Consider the following 19,304-nt stretch of genomic DNA (forward strand, 5'->3'; position numbering starts at 1 on the left):
AGAATTTTTTCAGTTTTCGATTTTAAAACTTTTTCATTTATTCGAATTGTTCAATTTTTCGATTTATAATTTTTTACTTTCTCGATATTTAATTTTTCAATTTTTCGATGTTTCAGTGTAACAGTTTTTCGATTTTGCAATTTTGACGATTCTATAATTTTTCGATTCGATTCGTGTTTTCTTCTTTTTAATTTTTCGGTTCAGTAATTTTTCTTAGATTTTTAAGTTTCTCGATTTTTAGTTTCTCAATGTTTCTATTTTTCGTTCAGCTCTTTTTTTTGTTTTGCAACTTTTTGTTTCGGCCTTTCATTTTCTTTATTTTTTCAATTATTCGATTGCTCAATGTTCCGATTTTATAATTTTTTTGTTTTTCGGTTTTAGTTTTTTCCATTTTTCGTTTCTTCAATTTTTAGATTTGCGATTTTTCAATTTTTCATAATTTATGATATGCAGCTCTTCGAGTTTTCATTTTAAAATTTTTCAATTTTTCGATTTTCCATCTTTGGATGTTTCAGTTTTTAGATTTTGCAATTTTCGATTTGCAGTTTCAGGAGATTTAAATTTTTAATTTTTCGATTTTTTGTTTTTCCAATTTCAATATCTTCAATTTTTCGTTTCTTCAATTTTACAACAGGCAACTTTTCTAGTTTTCATTTTTAAATTTTTGTGGTCTCGGGAAATTTCGATTTTTTGATGTTCCGATTTAATAATTTTTTTTAAATTTCAATTATTTCATTTTTTTGTTCCTTCAGTTTTTCGAATTGCAATTTCACGAATTTTTAATTTTTCGATTTTTAGTTTTTTCAGTTTTTCATTTCTTCAATTATTCGATTTACAATTTTCGTTTTGGTTTATTTTCTTTATTTGGTCCATTTTTCTTTTTTTATTGTGTAATTTTTCAATTTTTCGGTTTTCAAATTTCGATTTTTGATTTTTAGATTTTTTAATTTTTCGTTTTTTCAATTGTAAATTTTTCGGTTTCTCAAATTGTCACTTTTTCGTTTCTTCAATATTTGATTTTTTTTTATAATAATTATGAAAATTTTAAAATGTTTCGTTTTTTCAATTTTACAATTTTAGAATTTTTTCAGTTTTCGATTTTAAAACTTTTTCATTTATTCGAATTGTTCAATTTTCCGATTTATAATTTTTTACTTTCTCGATATTTAATTTTTCAAATTTTCGATGTTTCAGTGTAACAGTTTTTCGATTTTGCAATTTTGACGATTCTATAATTTTTCTATTCGATTCGTGTTTTCTTCTTTTCAATTTTTCGGTTCAGTAATTTTTCTTAGATTTTTAAGTTTCTCGATTTTTAGTTTTTCAATGTTTCCATTTTTCGTTCAGCTCTTTTTTTGTTTTGCAACTTTTTGTTTCGGCCTTTCATTTTCTTTATTTTTTCAATTATTCGATTGTTCAATGTTCCGATTTTATAATTTTTTGTTTTTCGGTTTTAGTTTTTTCCATTTTTCGTTTCTTCAGTTTTTAGATTTGCGATTTTTCAATTTTTCATAATTTATGATATGCAGCTCTTCGAGTTTTCATTTTAAAATTTTTCAATTTTTCGATTTTCCATCTTTGGATGTTTCAGTTTTTAGATTTTGCAATTTTCGATTTGCAGTTTCAGGAGACTTAAATTTTTAATTTTTCGATTTTTAGATGTTTCGGTTTTTCATTTCTTCAATATTTCAATTTTTCAGCGTTCCGATCATTTTTTTTTTATTTGTTCAATTTTACGATATGCAACGCTTCGAGTTGGTGTTTTTAAACTTTGCAATTTTTCGATTTACAATTTCACGAGTTTTTAATTTTTAATTTGTCGATTTTTAGATTTTCCAATTTTTCATTTCTTCAATTTTTCGATTTGCAATTTTTCGGTTTTCAATTTTTTGCTTTTTAAACTTTTAGATATTTTCATTTTTCATATTTTCAGTTGCAGATTTTTCAGTTTCTCGAATTGTCAGTTTTTCGTTTCTTCAATATTTGATTTGCAATTTTTCAAGTTTCCATTTTAAATATGGACCTAAACTTAAGTAAGTCACTGAAATGAACAACAAATATTTCATGCAATTCAAACCCATCCTAACCAGCAATATTCATAAATGTCTATAAGACTCGGTTTATAGAAAGCGAATTAAAATTCATTCGCGATTGACTTTTAATTAAGGTCCGTTGCTAGGCAACGTGCATGTTTTAACCAGTCCCGGACTCATACTCTATATTTTAATCCTCTGTTAAATTAATGGAGAATTAAATATTTAATCTAATAGATATTTTAATAGATTTAAATATACCACCAAATATAGCATACGTTTGCCCGTTAACTATTAAATGCAGGTTATTTTTTAATGTATATTGGTATACTATAGCATACGCCGGTCGGCGGAGCCCCACCTTAATAGATCCATCACGAATTCCGAAACTGCCTACTAAAGATAGAACTAACCGCGTGAGTAAAAGTGACAGCCGTTCCGCTTGGTGGTGGGTAATTGTCGTTATGACTTTGCTTAAAGGGTGGGTATCTTATCAGCGACGCACACTGCTACGCCCAACAAGTGTTGTTCAAACTGCGAACTAATTTCCACACTGTGAACATCATAATTTCGCACGTTTTACACGAACGGAGCGGACTTGTTTTTGCTGTTTTCCAATTACCCGATTGAATGCAGGTTTTTGTTGGGGAAACATAATTGAGGGGTTTCGGATACAATGCCAATACGTTATACAAGCATGTAATTTTACGATGACGGTTTTTGCGAGGATAGGTATGGAATCTCCGCTACGGAGGAAGGGTTTTTGTGAGAAGCAATTTTTGATGATGAGAATGTATTGGAAAGGGGGTTTCTGGAAGGATCTTTTTGTAAAAGAGGTAATTGTTTTTTTTGTGGAGGAGGAAGTAACGTAACTGGAAGTTGTGGAGGGGTGTGTCGGGTGGGGTGTTTTAATTTTTCAGGGGTTGCTCTAGGGGTGAACTTTAATGTGACGTGGGAGCGTTAAACGGTCGGGTTTACTTTATATGCAACTAGTTGCAGTTTAAAAATGCATGGTTTTTACCCGACCTATATCCTGTAAAACAACATTTGCATAGAATATATTGCCAAAAAGACAATCGCATATAAAATGGCTATAATAATAAACTCGAACGATCAACGTATGAACAACAAAGATGGTGTTCCTTTTGGTTAGAAAACACGTGCTGTGAAGCCGGTTTAACGGTTTCTTTTTACGTTTACGTTTTTCATGAGGGGAAAAATGCGGGGATATCGTTGGTCGTTTTATCGCAAAACCCATAACCCAGACCCCTCGACGCCATTTTAAGCGCAAGCCACTTAAGCTCATTCTATTAGAAAGTTAATTATTAGCCTAGATATAACTCAATTAGTCTAATGGATTTTTAAACGCGTTTCGCTTCGAATTTTAATATTTTAAAGATTGGAGCGACTGAGATTAGTGCACACAAATTCGCAATCAAGAAAAGTATGATTTTACTTCCAGAGCGTAAGTCTGTCTGTCTGTCTAGCTGCCGTCCGTCCGGATTTTTATCAGACAGGTAATCTTCGAAACTACTGGACCGATTGTTGTCAATCCTTGTATGTTTTTGTGTTTTCTTCGATTTTACAATTTTTTGATATCTCCATTTTGCAGTCTTTTGGTTTAAAAATTTTTCGTTTTTGCAATCTCTATTTTTTTGATTTCTTGACTTCCAAGTTTTCCAATTGTTCGATTTTCAATTTTTCAGTTTTGCAATTTTTTGAGATTAAAACTTTTCATTTTTCGATTTTTCAGTTTCTCACTTTCTATTTTTTTTGATTTTTCAATTTTTCATTACTTCAATTTTTTAAGTTTTTCATTTTTATTTTTCATTTTACCGATTTATTAATTTGCATTTTCTCGATTTTACATAATCATTTTTCGTTTTTTTTTATTTCCTTTATTTTGTGTTCAATGTTTCTTTCAATTTTATAATTTTTCGTTTATTCAATTCTTCAAATTTTTAATCTTCGATTCCTCGATTTTTCAATTTTGCAATTTTTGAATGTCCGATTTCTTTAATTTTCAATATTTTGATTACACAGTCTTTCGTTTTGTCGATTTTGCACTTTTTCGATTTTTAATTTAATAAATTTAAGTTTCTCAATTTTTAACCTTCCGATTTTTCAATTTATCCGTTCATTTTTTCAAGTTCCTGATCTCGAATTTTTAGAGTTTTCAAAGTTTTCATTTTATACTTTTTCGTTTTTCATTTCTGATTTTTCAATTTTACAATGTTTCCATTTTTTGATTCGAAAAGTTGACGTATCGAAAAATTGAAAAACTGAAAAGTTAAAAATCCAAAAAGTAAAAAATTGGAAACAAGGAAAAAAATGCAAAATCGAAAAATTGAAAAATCGAATAACGAAAGGTGAAAAACTGATAAAACGAAAAATTGAAAATCGAAGAACCGAAGAAACGAAAAATCGAAAAGACGAATCGAATCGAAAAATTATAGAAAAATTGAAAAGTTGAAAAACTAACATTGAAAAATCGAAAAATTGAACAATTAAATATCGAGAAAAAAGATTAAAAACAGAAAACTGAAAAATTGAATAAATGAAAACATTTTAAAATCCAATACGCTTTTCAAAATTTTTATTTTCTATGCAAACAAACCTGAAAACTGAATCTATAATTTTCAAAATGTTTAAAAAAAATGGTCAAAATAGGTTCAATCGACTGAAAATTGGTGTCAAATTATACATACTCTTCCTATCATTAAGAATCGGAAATCGTCGCCACGACATTTATTCAAGTAAACGTAAATAGTGAATATACGATTTCCAAAATTTTTCCAAAAAAATGGTTAAAATGGGTCAATCGACTCTAAATTGGTATCAAATTGTACATAACCTTCCGATAATTAGGACTCGGAAATCCCCATTATGACAACCATTTAAATTACAATTTTCAAAATTTTTCCAAAAAAAAATGGTAAAAATGGGTTGAATCGAATGAGAATTGGTGTCAAACTGTAGACAATCGTTCGATAATTCAGAATCCGAAATCGCCATCACAACATATTCAAATAAACGTAAATACTGAATTTACAATTTTCAAAATTTTTCCAAAAAATTGTTAAAATTTGTGCAATCGATTCAAAATTGGTATCAAATTGTGGATAATCTTTCGATTATTAAGACTCCGACATCGCCGCTACGAGTCTATTCAAATAAACGTGAAAATTGTGTATACAATTTTCAAAATTTTTCCAAAAAATGGTAAAAATGGTTTGAATCCAATGAGAATTGGTGTCAAACTGTAGACAATCGTTCGATAATTCAGAATCCGAAATCGTCATCACAACATATTCAATTAAACGTAAATAGTGACTTTCGAATTTTCAAAATGTTTCCAAAAAATTGTTAAAATGAGTGCAATCGACTCAAAATTGGTATCAAATTGTAGATAATCTTCCGATTATTAAGATCCGAAATCGCCGCTACGAAATCTATTCAAATAAACGTGAAAATTGTGTATACATGTTTCAAAATTTTTCCAAAAAATGGTAAAAATGGGTTGAATCGAATGAGAATTGGTGTCAAACTGTAGACAATCGTTCGATAATTCATTAACCGCAATTGCCATCACAATATCTATTCATATACGTAAATAGTGAATTTACAATTTTCAAAATTTTTCCAAAAAAATTGTTGAAATGAGTGCAATCGACTCAAAGTTGGTATCAAATTGTAGATAATCTTCCGATAATTAAGACTCCGAAATCGCCGTTACCAAATCTTTTCAAATAAACGTGAAAATTATGTATACAATTTTCAAAATTTTTCCAAAAAAATTGTTAAAATGAGTGCAATCAAATCAAAGTTGGTATCAAATTGTAGATAATCTTCCGATAATAAAGAATCCAAAATCGCCGTTACGCCATCTATTCAAATAAACGTGACAATTGTGTATACAATTTTCAAAATTTTTCCAAAAAAATGATAAAATTCAGTCGAATCGAATGAGAATTGGTGTCAAACGGTAGATAATCGTTCAATAAATCAGAATCCGATATCGCCATCACCACATCTATTCAAATAAACGTAAATAGTGATTTACAATTTTCAAAATTTTTCCAAAAAAAATGTTAAAATGGGTGCAATCGAATCAAAGTTGGTATCAAATTGTAGATAATCTTCCGATAATAAGTAAAGAATCCCAAATCGCCGTTACGCCATCTATTCAAATAAACGTGACAATTGTGTATACAATTTTCAAAATTTTTCCAAAAAAATGATAAAATTCAGTTGAATCGAATGAGAATTGGTGTCAAACTGTAGATAATAGTTCAATAAATCAGAATCTAATATCGCCATCACCAAATCTATTCAAATAAACGTAAATGGTGAATTTACAATTTTCAAAATTTTTCCAAAAAAATTGTTAAAATGAGTGCAATCGACTAAAAGTTGGTATCAAATTGTAGATAATCTTCCGATTATTAAGACTCTGAAATCGCCGCTACGAAATCTATTCAAATAAACGTGAAAATTGTGTATACAATTTTCAAAACTTTTCCAAAAAATGGTAAAAATGGTTTGAATCCAATGAGAATTGGTGTCAAACTGTAGACAATCGTTCGATAATTCAGAATCCGAAATCGCCATCACAACATATTCAAATAAACGTAAATAGTGACTTTACAATTTTCAAAATTTTTCCAAAAAATTGTTAAAATTTGTGCAATCGACTCAAAATTGGTATCAAATTGTAGATAATCTTCCGATTATTAAGACTCCGAAATCGCCGCTACGAATCTATTCAAATAAACGTGAAAATTGTGTATACAATTTTCAAAATTTTTCCAAAAAATTGTAAAAATGGGTTGAATCGAATGAGAATTGGTGTCAAACTGTAGATAATAATCTTTCGATAATTCAGAGTCCAAAATCGTCATCATAACTTCTATTCAAATAAACGTGAATAGTGAATTTACGATTTTCAAACTTTTTCAAACATCGTCCCCACGACATCTATTCAAATAAACGTTGATACTGAATTTACGATTTTCAAAATTTTTCCAAAAAAAAAGGTTAAAATAGGTTCAAGTGACTGAGAATGGGTGTCAAATGTGGATAATGTTCTGATAGACTCCAAAATCGCCGTTACGACATTTATTCAAATAAACGTGAAACTGATTCTTTATGTATTCAACATGTGAAAATTGTGTCTACAATTTTGAAAATGTTTCCAAAAAGTGGTAAAAATGGGTTCAATCAACTGAGAATTGATGACAAATTCTTTCGGTAAACAAGAATCCGAAATCATCGCCATGACATCTACTCAAATAAACGTGAAAACTGATGTACAATTTTCCAAATGTTTCCAAAAAAATGGTAAAAATGGGTTCAATCAACTGATAATTGTTGTCAAATTGTAGGTAATTGCCCGATAATGTAAAGGGAGTGAAAGGGCTGATAAACAAACAGAAATAATGGCAATTCTTTTCCGAAATTCCTGATATAATAATAATTAATCATAATTTTTTCGATATTTAGAAACTTCTAAGGACAAGTGCACTCCAGACTAAATACAAACAAGTGTGTTTTCGTATCATAATGCGTTCAAATCATAGACAATGGCGGAGAATTCTAAAAATATATAGTGTTTTAGGATATCATTTACCTTTTTACACTAGTACTGATCTTACATTTGTCTTAATGTATACACTTACTTAAATTGCCGCATATAATTTATAAAATACGTCAAAATTACCCCATTGAACTACGACAATCGCACTATAAAGTTATGCAATTTTTTACTTCTTCAAGTAAAGTTCTAACGGCAAAAATTCCGGGCCCATTTGAATATAAATAGAGATTCCGGTCACGGGAAAGCACACCGTGTGTCATATAAATGTGCAACATACCTTTTATTGTTTTACAAGTCCCGCTAGACCACAATCGATGGCATTATCCAAAAAGCGAGTGCACATAACGGCTATTCCTGGAACAAAGAAAAAAAAATTGCATGATAGGGATTATTAGGGATCAACTACGAATACTAAATCATTGTGTAATGCTTGTTCAGAGCGTGGTTTTCTCGGAACAGCTTGTTATGATATTAATAGAGCATTGTTACAGGGCAGTGTACACATTATGCACAACTCATTAGAGTCGGATGAAGCTCTACATTACGAGAATGCAAATTACCGGACAACACTCGAAAAACTACGTTCAGGTTCTAGGAGTCCGGAAAATAATATAGGGTTACCTACGAGGGAAATATTTTTTTACAAAGTCGCTTCGACCTTCGAGCTCCTAATTACCCTCTTGCAAGCAGCCTGGCCAAACTTGCCGAAACCGCTTATGTAAAATCCGAAGTGTTCAATAGAATTGATGATCGCCGATCTTATCAAGCGGAATACAGATCGCCCCTTTATCTGTGATTTGGCCCCCAATATTTCAGAAGGAGCCCAGTAATGGACCAAAGTGAAAACTCCCCAAAACATTTGAATGTTGATGACCGCCGATCCGCTATTTATATGCGCCACATGCCCCGACTTCTTTCCGGAAGCGTTGTTTATTATTCATTTTCTGCTTCGCTCATCTGTTTAACGTTGTACGAACGATCTAACGTGCAAATTCTTAATTCGGCCCTTCGAGAAATTTCAATTCGCGCTAGTCTTTTGATCCTTTGTTGACAACTAGCGGCTCGGTTTATTCTTGTGTGATTTGTGTAGTTAAGAACAAGCCTGATGTACCATCACGTGTGTTTGTTATGTCAATAGCAGAAATCTGTAGCTCAGTTTATGCATAATACATATTTTGCTATGTTAATTAAAGTGGTACATTTTCCACTGAATACGTTATCGTAATTAACTGCCTAATGTTCGCTCAATCTAAATATATAAAAATCTACATATTTCTTTATTCAAAGATTCACGAAATTCGAATAAACATGAAGTTTTCGTGTCAAGTTTTGCATGAATTTCTTATCGCAGTCTTTTTCAAGAGTGAAATGTACGTGCTTTATTTCGGCGGTTTTCGTGTTGTACAAATCTGAAATTAAAAAAATTGGATTTTTTGATTTTGCAATTTTTCGATTTGAGTTTCTCTAGTTTTTTTTTTTGAATTTTTCTTTTTTTGTTGTTTCTGCAATTTTTTGATTTGCAATTTTTCGAATTTTCAAGTTTCCATTTTTCAGCTTTTAAATTTGCAATTTTTTGCTTCGGTTTTTTATTTTTTTTTTCATTTTTAATTGTTCTATTTCGATTTGCAATTTTTCGTCTAGGTTTTTCATGTTCTTTATTTTTTCAATTAGTCGATTTTTCAATATTCCGGTTTTATAATCTTTTGTTTTTTCAATTTTTGATTTCTTCAATTTTTCGATTTGCGAATTTTCAATATTTCATTTTTTTTTGTTTCTTCAATTTTTATATTTTGCAATTTTTCGATTTACGAATTTTCAATATTTCATTTTTTTTTATTTCTTCAGTTTTTAGATTTTGCAATTTTTCGATTTAAAATTTCTCTAACTTTCAATTTTTCGTTTGGGTTTTCATTTTCTTTATTTTTTATAATTTTTCGTTTTTTCAATGTTGCTATTTTATAATTTTTTGTTTTTCCAATTTCAACTTTTTTTCAATTTTTCCTTTGTTCAATTTTTCAGTTTGAATTTTTCATTTTTTTTTGTTTCTTCAATTTTTTGATTTGCAATTTTTCGAATTTTCAAATTTCAATTTTTCAGTTTTTCAATTTGCAATTTTTTGTTTCGATTTTTTAATTTTTTTTCCAATTTTTAATTGTTCTGTTTTCGATTTGCAATTTTTCGTCTACGTTTTTCATTTTCTTTATTTTTCCAATTAGTCGATTTTTCAACATTCCGGTTTTATAATCTTCTGTTTTTTCAATTTTTGATTTCTTCAATTTATCGTTTCTTCAATTTTTCGATTTAAAATTTCTCTAACTTTCAATTTTTCATTTTCCAATTTTTCGAATTTTCAAGTTTCAATTTTTCACAGTTTTTAAATTTGCAATTTTTTGCTTCGGTTTTTTATTAATTTTTTTTTTCATTTTTGATTGTTCTATTTCGATTTGCAATTTTTCGTCTAGATTTTTCATGTTCTTTATTTTTTCAATTAGTCGATTTTTCAATATTCCGGTTTTATAATCTTTTGTTTTTTCAATTTTTGATTTCTTCAATTTTTCGATTTGCGAATTTTCAATATTTCATTTTTTTTTGTTTCTTCAATTTTTATATTTTGCAATTTTTCGATTTAAAATTTCTCTAAGTTTCAATTTTTCATTTTCCAATTTTTCGTTTGGGTTTTAATTTTCTTTATTTTTATAATTTTTCGTTTTTTCAATGTTGCTATTTTATAATTTTTTGTTTTCCCAATTTAAATTTTTTTCAATTTTTCCTTTGTTCAACTTTTCGGTTTAAATTTTTCATTTTTTTTTGGTTCTTCAGTCTTTTTGATTTGCAATTTTTCGAATTTTCAAGTTTTAATTTTTCACAGTTTTTCAATTTGCAATTTTTTGCTTCGGTTTTTTATTTTTTTTTTTCATTTGTAATTGTTCTATTTTCGATTTGCAATTTTTCGTCTAGGTTTTTCATGTTCTTTATTTTTTCAATTAGTCGATTTTTCAATATTCCGGTTTTTTAATCTTTTGTTTTTTCAATTTTTGATTTCTTCAATTTATCGTTTCTTCAATTTTTCGATTTGCGAATTTTCAATATTTAATTTTTTTTTTGTTTCTTCAATTTTTAGATTTTGCAATTTTTCGATTTAAAATTTTTCGATTTAAAATTTCTCTACTTTCAATTTTTCATTTTCCAATTTTTCATTTGGGTTTTCATTTTTTTTATTTTTATAATTTTTCGTTTTTTCAATGTTGCTATTTTATAATTTTTTGTTTTCCCAATTTAAATTTTTTTCAATTTTTCCTTTGTTCAATTTTTTGGTTTAAATTTTTCATTTTTTTTGTTTCTTCGGTCTTTTTGATTTGCAATTTTTCGAATTTTCAAGTTTTCATTTTTCACAGTTTTTCAATTTTCAATTGTTCTATTTTCAATTTGCAATTTTTCGTCTAGGTTTTTCATGTTCTTTATTTTATCAATTAGTCGATTTTTCAATATTCCGGTTTTATAATCTTTTGTTTTTTCAATTTTTGATTTCTTCAATTTATCGTGTCTTCAATTTTTCGATTTGCAATTTTTCGATCTTTCATTTCTTAAATTTTCGGTTTTTTATTTTCTATATTTTTATAATTTTTGGATTTTTCAATGTTTCGATTTCATAATTTTTTGTTTTTCCAATTTTCAAGTTTCAATTTTTCACAGCTTTTCAATATGAAATTCTTGGTTTCGGTCTTTTATTTTCTTTATTTTTTCAGATTATTCAATGTTCCGACTTTATGATCTTTGGTTTTCTCAATTTTTGATATAGTTTCTTCAATTTTTCGATTTCCGAAATTTCAATATTTCATTCTTTTTTGTTTATTCAGTTTTTAGACTTTGCAATTTTTTTAATTTAAAATTTCTCTGGCTTTCAATTTTTCATTTTCCAATTTTTCGATCTTCCATTTCTTCAAATTTTCGATTTGCAATTTTTTTCGTTTCGGTTTTTTATTTTCTTTACTTTTATAATTTTTCGATTTTTCAATGATCCGATTTTTTAATTATGCGTTTTTCCATTTTATTTATTTTGTTTCTTCAATTTTTCGTTGTAATTTTCCGAATTCTCATGTTTCAATTTGCATTTTTCGTTTCGATTTTTGAATTTTTGATTTTTTGTTTTTTTCTGGTGAAATTTGGATTTTTCAATTTTGCGATTTGCAATTGTTCGGTTTTAAGTTTTTAGATTTTTCAGTGCCTCGATTTTTCAATTTTTCGTTTCTTCAATTTCTAATTTGCAATTATTCTAATTCTCAATTACTGAATTTTATTTTTTTACCTTTATTCGATTTTTCAATTTTTCGATTATCGATTTTTCAATTCTTCGATCTTTCAATGTAACAACGATTTTACAATTTTGACGTTTCTATAATTTTTCGTTTTTACTGTTTTGGGTTTACCAATTAGTCGGTTCATTAATTTTTTCGATTTTTAAGTTCCTCGGGTTTTAGTTTTTCAAAGTTTCGATTTTCCATTTTGCAATTTTTCGATTTCCCACTTTTTCGCTTTTGGATTTTTTCGTTTTTTCAATATTTCATTTTTCCCGATTTTTTCGTTTTTCGAGTTTTAATTCTTGGATTTTTCAATTTTTCGATTTTTAAACTTTTCGAATAATAAAAAATGGAAAAATTGCGAAATTGTAAAATTGAAAAGTCAAAAATGAAAAAACAAAAAAGGATAAAACGAAAACTTTGAAAAATCTAAAAACTGGAAATGAAGAACTTGATAAATTGAAGAAACGAAAAATTGAATAATCGAAAAAACGGAATACTGTAAGATCAAAATATTGAAAATTGAAAATTAGGAAAATAGGATAATTGAGAAGTCCAAAAATTGCAAAACCGGAAATTGTAAAAAAAAAGGAAACGAAAGAACGAAAAATTGTGATATAAAATCGTAGAAATGAAAATTAAAAAGTCAGTAAAATGAAAAATAAAAATCGAGAACTTGAAAAACTGAAGAAACGAAAAAAGTTCATACAAAATGTTAACTGAGTATAAGTTAATCAGGCATTTAACGGGGTGTTTAGCTACGTCTGATTGGCGTAGACTCGGTCACGTGGTACTTTAATGCCGTATTAAAAATAAATCAAATATGTAACTGAGCTTTTATAAACCGGATCTAAAAACTGAGAAATTGAAAAATCGAAAAATCGAAACATTAAAAATTGTACTAAAATTGCAAACTTGAATTCTTAATTTTTTTAATAACCCTGTATATGTAATGCTAAAAACTATGAGTGCATTGATAAATCACAAGTATAGGCTCATAATATTTTGCACAATTTGTGTAAAATTTATTCGGCAAAATTTTGAGGTGACGTCATGAATTTTTTGGGAGGGGATAAAAGAAAGTAAATGGACTCCTCGACCCTGGTGCCCTTATTTTGTTTGTACGTTAATCCAGCTCTGTGGTCAGCGTACGTACACCACTCCGACAAATTGAATTTCCTCCCGTGCTCTATTTTTTAGTAATCTCGCAGCAAATTGAGTTAAAATAATCCGCTTGATTTATTAGCAGACGGTCGAGGTCAGGGCGACTCACGTTCAGCACTTTCCAGATAAATTGAGTCGTCTGTTCTTTTATCTCATTGGAGGAAGATCAAGACTTCCAATTCGGATGTGTCTATGTATTGTTTGCACGCAGTCGACTCGAAACTCAATAACAAGGGGAAACAATAGTGAAAACGGAATTATTAGCGCGAGGAGTGAATAATTCAGAGGTAACATCAACAAGAAATAACGGGGATTAATTATTTACACATTCGGCAACTTGAGAGGTATGAACGCATCCATTTTTGATCGCAGCACTTTCGTTTATGGCCTGCGTCGCCCGGACGCACCCCGAGGGCCGACTTTACGCTACCCGTCTAGAAAAACAAAAACTTTTCCGAAAAACAGCAAATCGAAAATTCCGCCGCAGATCGCATAATTGGTCTCTATCTTATCCGCACGACTTGTCATCAAAACCATCCTCGGCCTTTGTGAACGACCCTCGAAGACTTTGTAAAGATCCGCGTTATGTTGGCTGCATAGTTCCAAGAGCGCGCCGTCCAATCAGCGATCAACAAATTGAGCGTCACCGGGCGACGCTCTGCAAAAATGACGTTTATTGCGCCACGGCACACTTAGAATCCGCACCGACCGCAGAGCTTAATTGTCAACCGAAAGTGATGATCCGTGATTGCTGGAATCAGATAAAGCCGCTAGTTCATTTGTTTTCTGACCACTCAGCTCGTTCGGTCGTTTGCTGCATGGTCGCGTCCATTGACAATGCGGCTGATTTTCTTTTTTATCGCATTCACTCCGAACTATAAATTTGCTTGTCCACAGTGGTGATTTTCACGCTGTTTGCTCCGATCAGTTCAGTTAAAATAGATTTGTTTCCGGATTAATGCGGTTTTTGAGGGGAAAGTTGATGCGGCGGCGGCGGCCAGGGCGGAACACACGAAGCCGTCCAGAACACGGAGACTGTTTTCAGCGAGGGAATAAAACTAAATCGGCTGCACGAGTCCCACGGAACGGGCGCATGGCTGGGTTTGAGAACACACTGTGAGGGGTTTAAGTTCAGAGAGTGTTGTGTCACTAGGTGACTTTCTTTTGAACACCGATCGAAGGTCACTAGATATGTATACGTATATTATTTCTCAAGGTCTGGTCATCATTCTGTCCTCATTTCTTAAAGTTATTGAAATAGGTAATTGAATTCGAAATAATTTGTTATCCCGGCGCCTCCACCATTTTTAGGCCACAATTAAAATTAGTCAAATCGGTTCCAAAAAGGATCATCTTTGTCCGAAATCTCCTCAGCGTCATCATTCTGTCCCCATTTCCACCATATCTGATCAAATAATGCTGAAAAGCCCGCTTTCGTTGAAAACATTATTTTAGTCAGGTTGGTTAAAAAAAAACAATTTATCTTGGTTTAAATTTGTCGTTGTTCTGTTATGTCGATCATATCTTAAGATATTAAAAAAAGTGTACAATTTCATGGAAAATACTTTATTTCATACAGAACATTTTGAAAATTATTGAGATAACTGAATTAAAAATAATTTGTTATCCCGGCGCCTCCACCATTTTTAAGTCACTTTTTAAAATTAGTCAAATCGGTTCCAAAAAAGATCATTCTTGTCCGAAATCTCGTCAGGATCACTATTTTGTCCTTATCTCTGCCATATTTGATCAAATAATTCTGAAAAGTGCGTTTTCGTTGAAAAAATTAATTTAGTCAAGTTGCTTAAAAAAAACCCATAATTTATCTTGGTTTAAATTTGTCGTTGTTCTGTTATTTTGATCATATCTCAAGATATTAAAAAAAGTGTACAATTTCATGAAAAAGACTTTATTTCGTACAGAACATTCTTAAAATTATTGAAATAGTTGAATTAAAAATAATTTGTTATCCCGGCGCCTCCACCATTTTTCGGTCACAATTAAAATGAGTTAAATCGGTTCCAAAAAGGATCATCCTTGTTCGAAATCTCCTCAGGATCACCATTTTGTCCTTATTTCTGTTATATTTAATCAAATAATACTGAAAAGTGCACTTTCGTTAAAGAAATTAATTTAATCAGGTTAGTTAAAAAATATATCTAGGTTTAAATTTGCCCTTGTTCTGTTATTTTAATCATACTTGAAGATATTAAAAAAAATGTACAATTTCATAAAAAATACTTTATTTCGTATAGAACATTCTTAAAATTATTGAGATAACTGAATAAAAAATAATTTGTTATCCCGGCGCCTCCACCATTTTTAGGAAAAATATTAAAATTAGTCAAATCGGTTCCATAAAGGATCATCCTTGTCCGAAATCTCCTCAGGATCATCATTCTGTCCTTATTTGCGCCATATTTGATCAAATAACGCTGAAAAGTGCGCTTTCGTTGAAAAAATTAATTTAGTCAAGTTGGTTAAAAAAAAACATAATTTATCTTAGTTTAAATTTGTCGTTGTTCCGTTATTTTGATCATATGTCAAGATATTAAAAAAAAGTGTAGAATCTAATGGAAAATAGTTTATATCGTACACAACATTTTTAAAATTATTGAGATAACTGAATTAAAAATAATTTGTTATCCCGGCGCCTCCACCATTTTTAGGCCACAATTAAAATTAGTCAAATAGGTTCCAAAAAAGATCATTCTTGTCCGAAATCTCCTCAGGATCATCATTTTGTCCTTATTTTCACCATATTTGATCAAATAATGCTGAAAAGTGCGCTTTCGCTAAAAAAAAATAATTTAGTCAGGTTAGTTAAAAATACGGAGTTTATCTTGGATTAAATTTGTTCTTGTTCTACTATTTTGATAATACATTGAGATAATTAAAAAAATGTCCAAATTCAAGGAAAATTCTTTATTTCGCACATAACATTCTTAAAATTATTGAGATAATTGAATTCAAAATAATGTTATCTCGGCGCTTCCACCATTTTTAGGCTACAATTAAAATTAGTCGAATCAGTTCCAAAAATGATCATCCTTGTCCGAAATCTCCTCAGGATCACCATTTTGTCCTTATTTCTACCATATTTGATCAAATAATGCTGAAAAGTGCGCTTTCGTTAAAGAAATTAATTTAACCAGGTTAGTTAAAAAAAATTATCTACGGATCAAATAATGCTGAAAAGTGCGCTTTCGTCGAAAAAATTAATTTAGTCAAGTTAGTTAAAAAAAAACATAATTTATCTTGGTTTAAATTTGTCGTTGTTCTGTTATTTTGATCATACCTGAAGATATTAAAAAAAATGTAAAATTTCATGAAAAATATTTTATGTCGTATAGAACATTCTTAAAATTATTGACATAACTCAATTCAAAATAATTTGCTATCCCGGCGCCTCCACCATTTTTAGGTCACAATTAAAATTTGTCAAATCAAATCATTCTTGTCCAAAATCGGCCCAGAATCACAATTTTGTCTTTATTTCCGCCATATTTGATCAAATAATGCTGAAAAGTGCGCTTTGTTGAAAAAATTAATTTAGTTAGGTTGGTTAAAAAAAAAACATGATTTATCTTAGTTTAAATTTGTCGTTGTTCTGTTATTTTGATCGTATCTCAAGGTATTAAAAAAAAGTGTACAATTTAATGAAAAACAGTTTATTTCGTACAGAACATTTTTAGGCCACAATTAAAATAAGTCGAATCGGTTCCAAAAAGGATCATCCTTGTCCGAAATCTCCTCAGGATCATCATTCTGTCCTTATTTTCACAATATTTGATCAAATAATGCTCAAAAGTGCGGTTTCGTTAAAAAGTTTATTTAGTCAGTTTAGTTAAAAAAAATAATTTATCTTCGTTTAAATTTGTTGTTGTTCTGTTATTTCGATCATATCTCAAGATATTAAAAAAAGTGTACAATTTCATGAAAAATACTTTATTTCGTATAGAACATTCTTAAAATTATTGAGATGACTGAATTAAAAATAATTTGTTATCCCGGCGCCTCCACCATTTTAGGCCACAATTAAAATTAGTCAAATCGGTTCCAAAAAGGATCATCCTTGTCCGAAATCTCCTCAGGATCATCATTCTGTCCTTATTTTCACAATATTTGATCAAATAATGCTCAAAAGTGCGCTTCCGTTAAAAAGTTTATTTATTCAGTTTAGTTATTATTATTATTATTATTATTACAAACATAGAGCAGTGGCTGAAGCCTGTTATGCTCTCCGAACACATAATGAGTAGCTAGGCATTTACTACTTGTCCCAGAGAGGGTGTTCGATTTACAGATAGAGTTTTATTGTGTTTTAAGGAGATGGGTCGTAATCTTGTATTTGAATGTAGCGGTACTGGCGGAATCTACAGACTCAGGATCCATATTGTTCCACACACTAAATACCCTATTAGACAGAAAATGATGACGCCAACTGGTTCTGTACTTTTCGTGATATAGCTTCATAGAATGACCGCGCAGACGTGACGTATCGGATAGGATAAAGATGTTAGCAAGATCTACGCTAAACCGGTTGGTCAGTATATTGTATGTGCAAACTAGATCATTAAGGATACGACGGTTTTCTAAAGATAGGAGATTTAGTGAGGCTAGCCTATCAGAATAAGGATTCTTCCCCAAATTCTCAATGGTTTTTGTATACCGACGTTGTACTTTCTCAATTCTTGCCTTGTCTTTGATCAAGCTGGGACACCATATCACGCTGGCGTATTCAAGTATAGGTCGAACGTATGAAACAAATAGGTTTTTGAATAACTCCTTGTTAGGTTTAACAAATGCTTTCTGTAATAGGTAACTGGAAATATTCGCTTTTTTTACAATATGCGTGACGTGATCTGAGAATTTTAATTCATTGTCGATTATAACACCTAGATCATTAATCTGCTGTACAGATTGTAACATATGGTTATTTAAATTGTAAGGCATGTGGGGATTATTTTTTCCCAATCGAAGTATGAAACATTTTTGAACATTTAGAGGCATTAACCAAGAACAGGTCCAATTGTGTACAGCCGTCAGATCGTCTTGGATAGTTTGGTGAGATGTTAATGGATTTCCATAAAGTTTACCATCATCAGCATAGAATGCATGAGATGAATTAAGTATTCTTAAGAGATCCGACACATAAATGAGAAACAATATTGGACCCAACACCGATCCTTGTGGGACACCTGATAATACTTGTCGATTCGAAGATACCGAAGAGCCCACTTTAACTGTAAAGGAGCGATTCCGGAGGAAAGCGGCTATCCACTGTAACAGAAGACCTTTAATTCCGAAGTGTTCTAACTTGTGTAGCAGTCGCCGATGGGGAACACGATCAAACGCTTTTTCAAAATCCAAATAGATGATATCAACAGGTACAGTATGTTCAAGAAATATGGTCCAATCATTAAGACACTGAAGTAGGCAAGTGACTGTTGAAAGTTAAAAAAAATAATTTATCTTCGTTTAAATTTGTTGTTGTTCTGTTATTTTGATCATATCTCAAGATATTAAAAAAAAGTGTACAATTTAATGAAAAACAGTTTATTTCGTACAGAACATTTTTAAAATTATTGGGATAACTGAATTCAAAATAATTTGTTATCCCGGCGCCTCCACCATTTTTAGGCCACAATTAAAATAAGTCGAATCGGTTCCAAAAAGGATCATCCTTGTCCGAAATCTCCTCAAGATCATCATTCTGTCCTTATTTTCACAATATTTGATCAAACAATGCTCAAAAGTGCGCTTTCGTTAAAAAGTTTATTTAGTCAGTTTAGTTAAAAAAAATAATTTATCTTCGTTTAAATTTGTTGTTGTTCTGTTATTTCGATCATATCTCAAGATATTAAAAAAAGTGTACAATTTCATGAAAATACTTTATTTCGTATAGAACATTCTTAAAATTATTGAGATAACTGAATTAAAAATAATTCGTTATCTCGGCGCCTCCACCATTTTAGGCCACAATTAAAATTAGTCAAATCGGTTCCAAAAAAGATCGTTCTTGTCCAAAATCTCCTCTGGGTCATCACTCTGTTCTTATCTCCGCCATATCTGATCAAATAATGCTGCAAGGGCGCTTTCGTTAAAAAAAAATATTTGGTTAGGTTAGTTTAAAAAAAAATATATCTTCGTTTAAATTTCTCCTTGTTCTGTTATTTTGATCATATCTCAAGATATTAAAAAAAAAGTGTA

General features: G+C 30.0%; 1 protein-coding gene across 2 annotated transcripts in view; it reads right to left on the reverse strand.

The window, feature by feature from the left end:
* Window positions 1-19,304, reverse strand: part of LOC135142880 (cadherin-87A) — a 280,747-nt gene that overhangs the window by 180,621 nt on the left and 80,822 nt on the right. For both annotated transcript variants that reach the window (XM_064074670.1, XM_064074668.1), the window contains exon 2: window positions 7,907-7,983. The gene's annotated coding sequence lies outside the window, so the exon portion shown is untranslated. The remainder of the gene's footprint in view (window positions 1-7,906; window positions 7,984-19,304) is intronic.

This window comes from Zophobas morio, unplaced genomic scaffold (assembly GCF_036711695.1).
Source record: "Zophobas morio isolate AGI-343-1 ecotype UQ-CSIRO unplaced genomic scaffold, CSIRO_AGI_Zmor_V1 ptg000054l, whole genome shotgun sequence".
Taxonomy (NCBI): Eukaryota; Metazoa; Arthropoda; class Insecta; order Coleoptera; family Tenebrionidae; genus Zophobas; species Zophobas morio.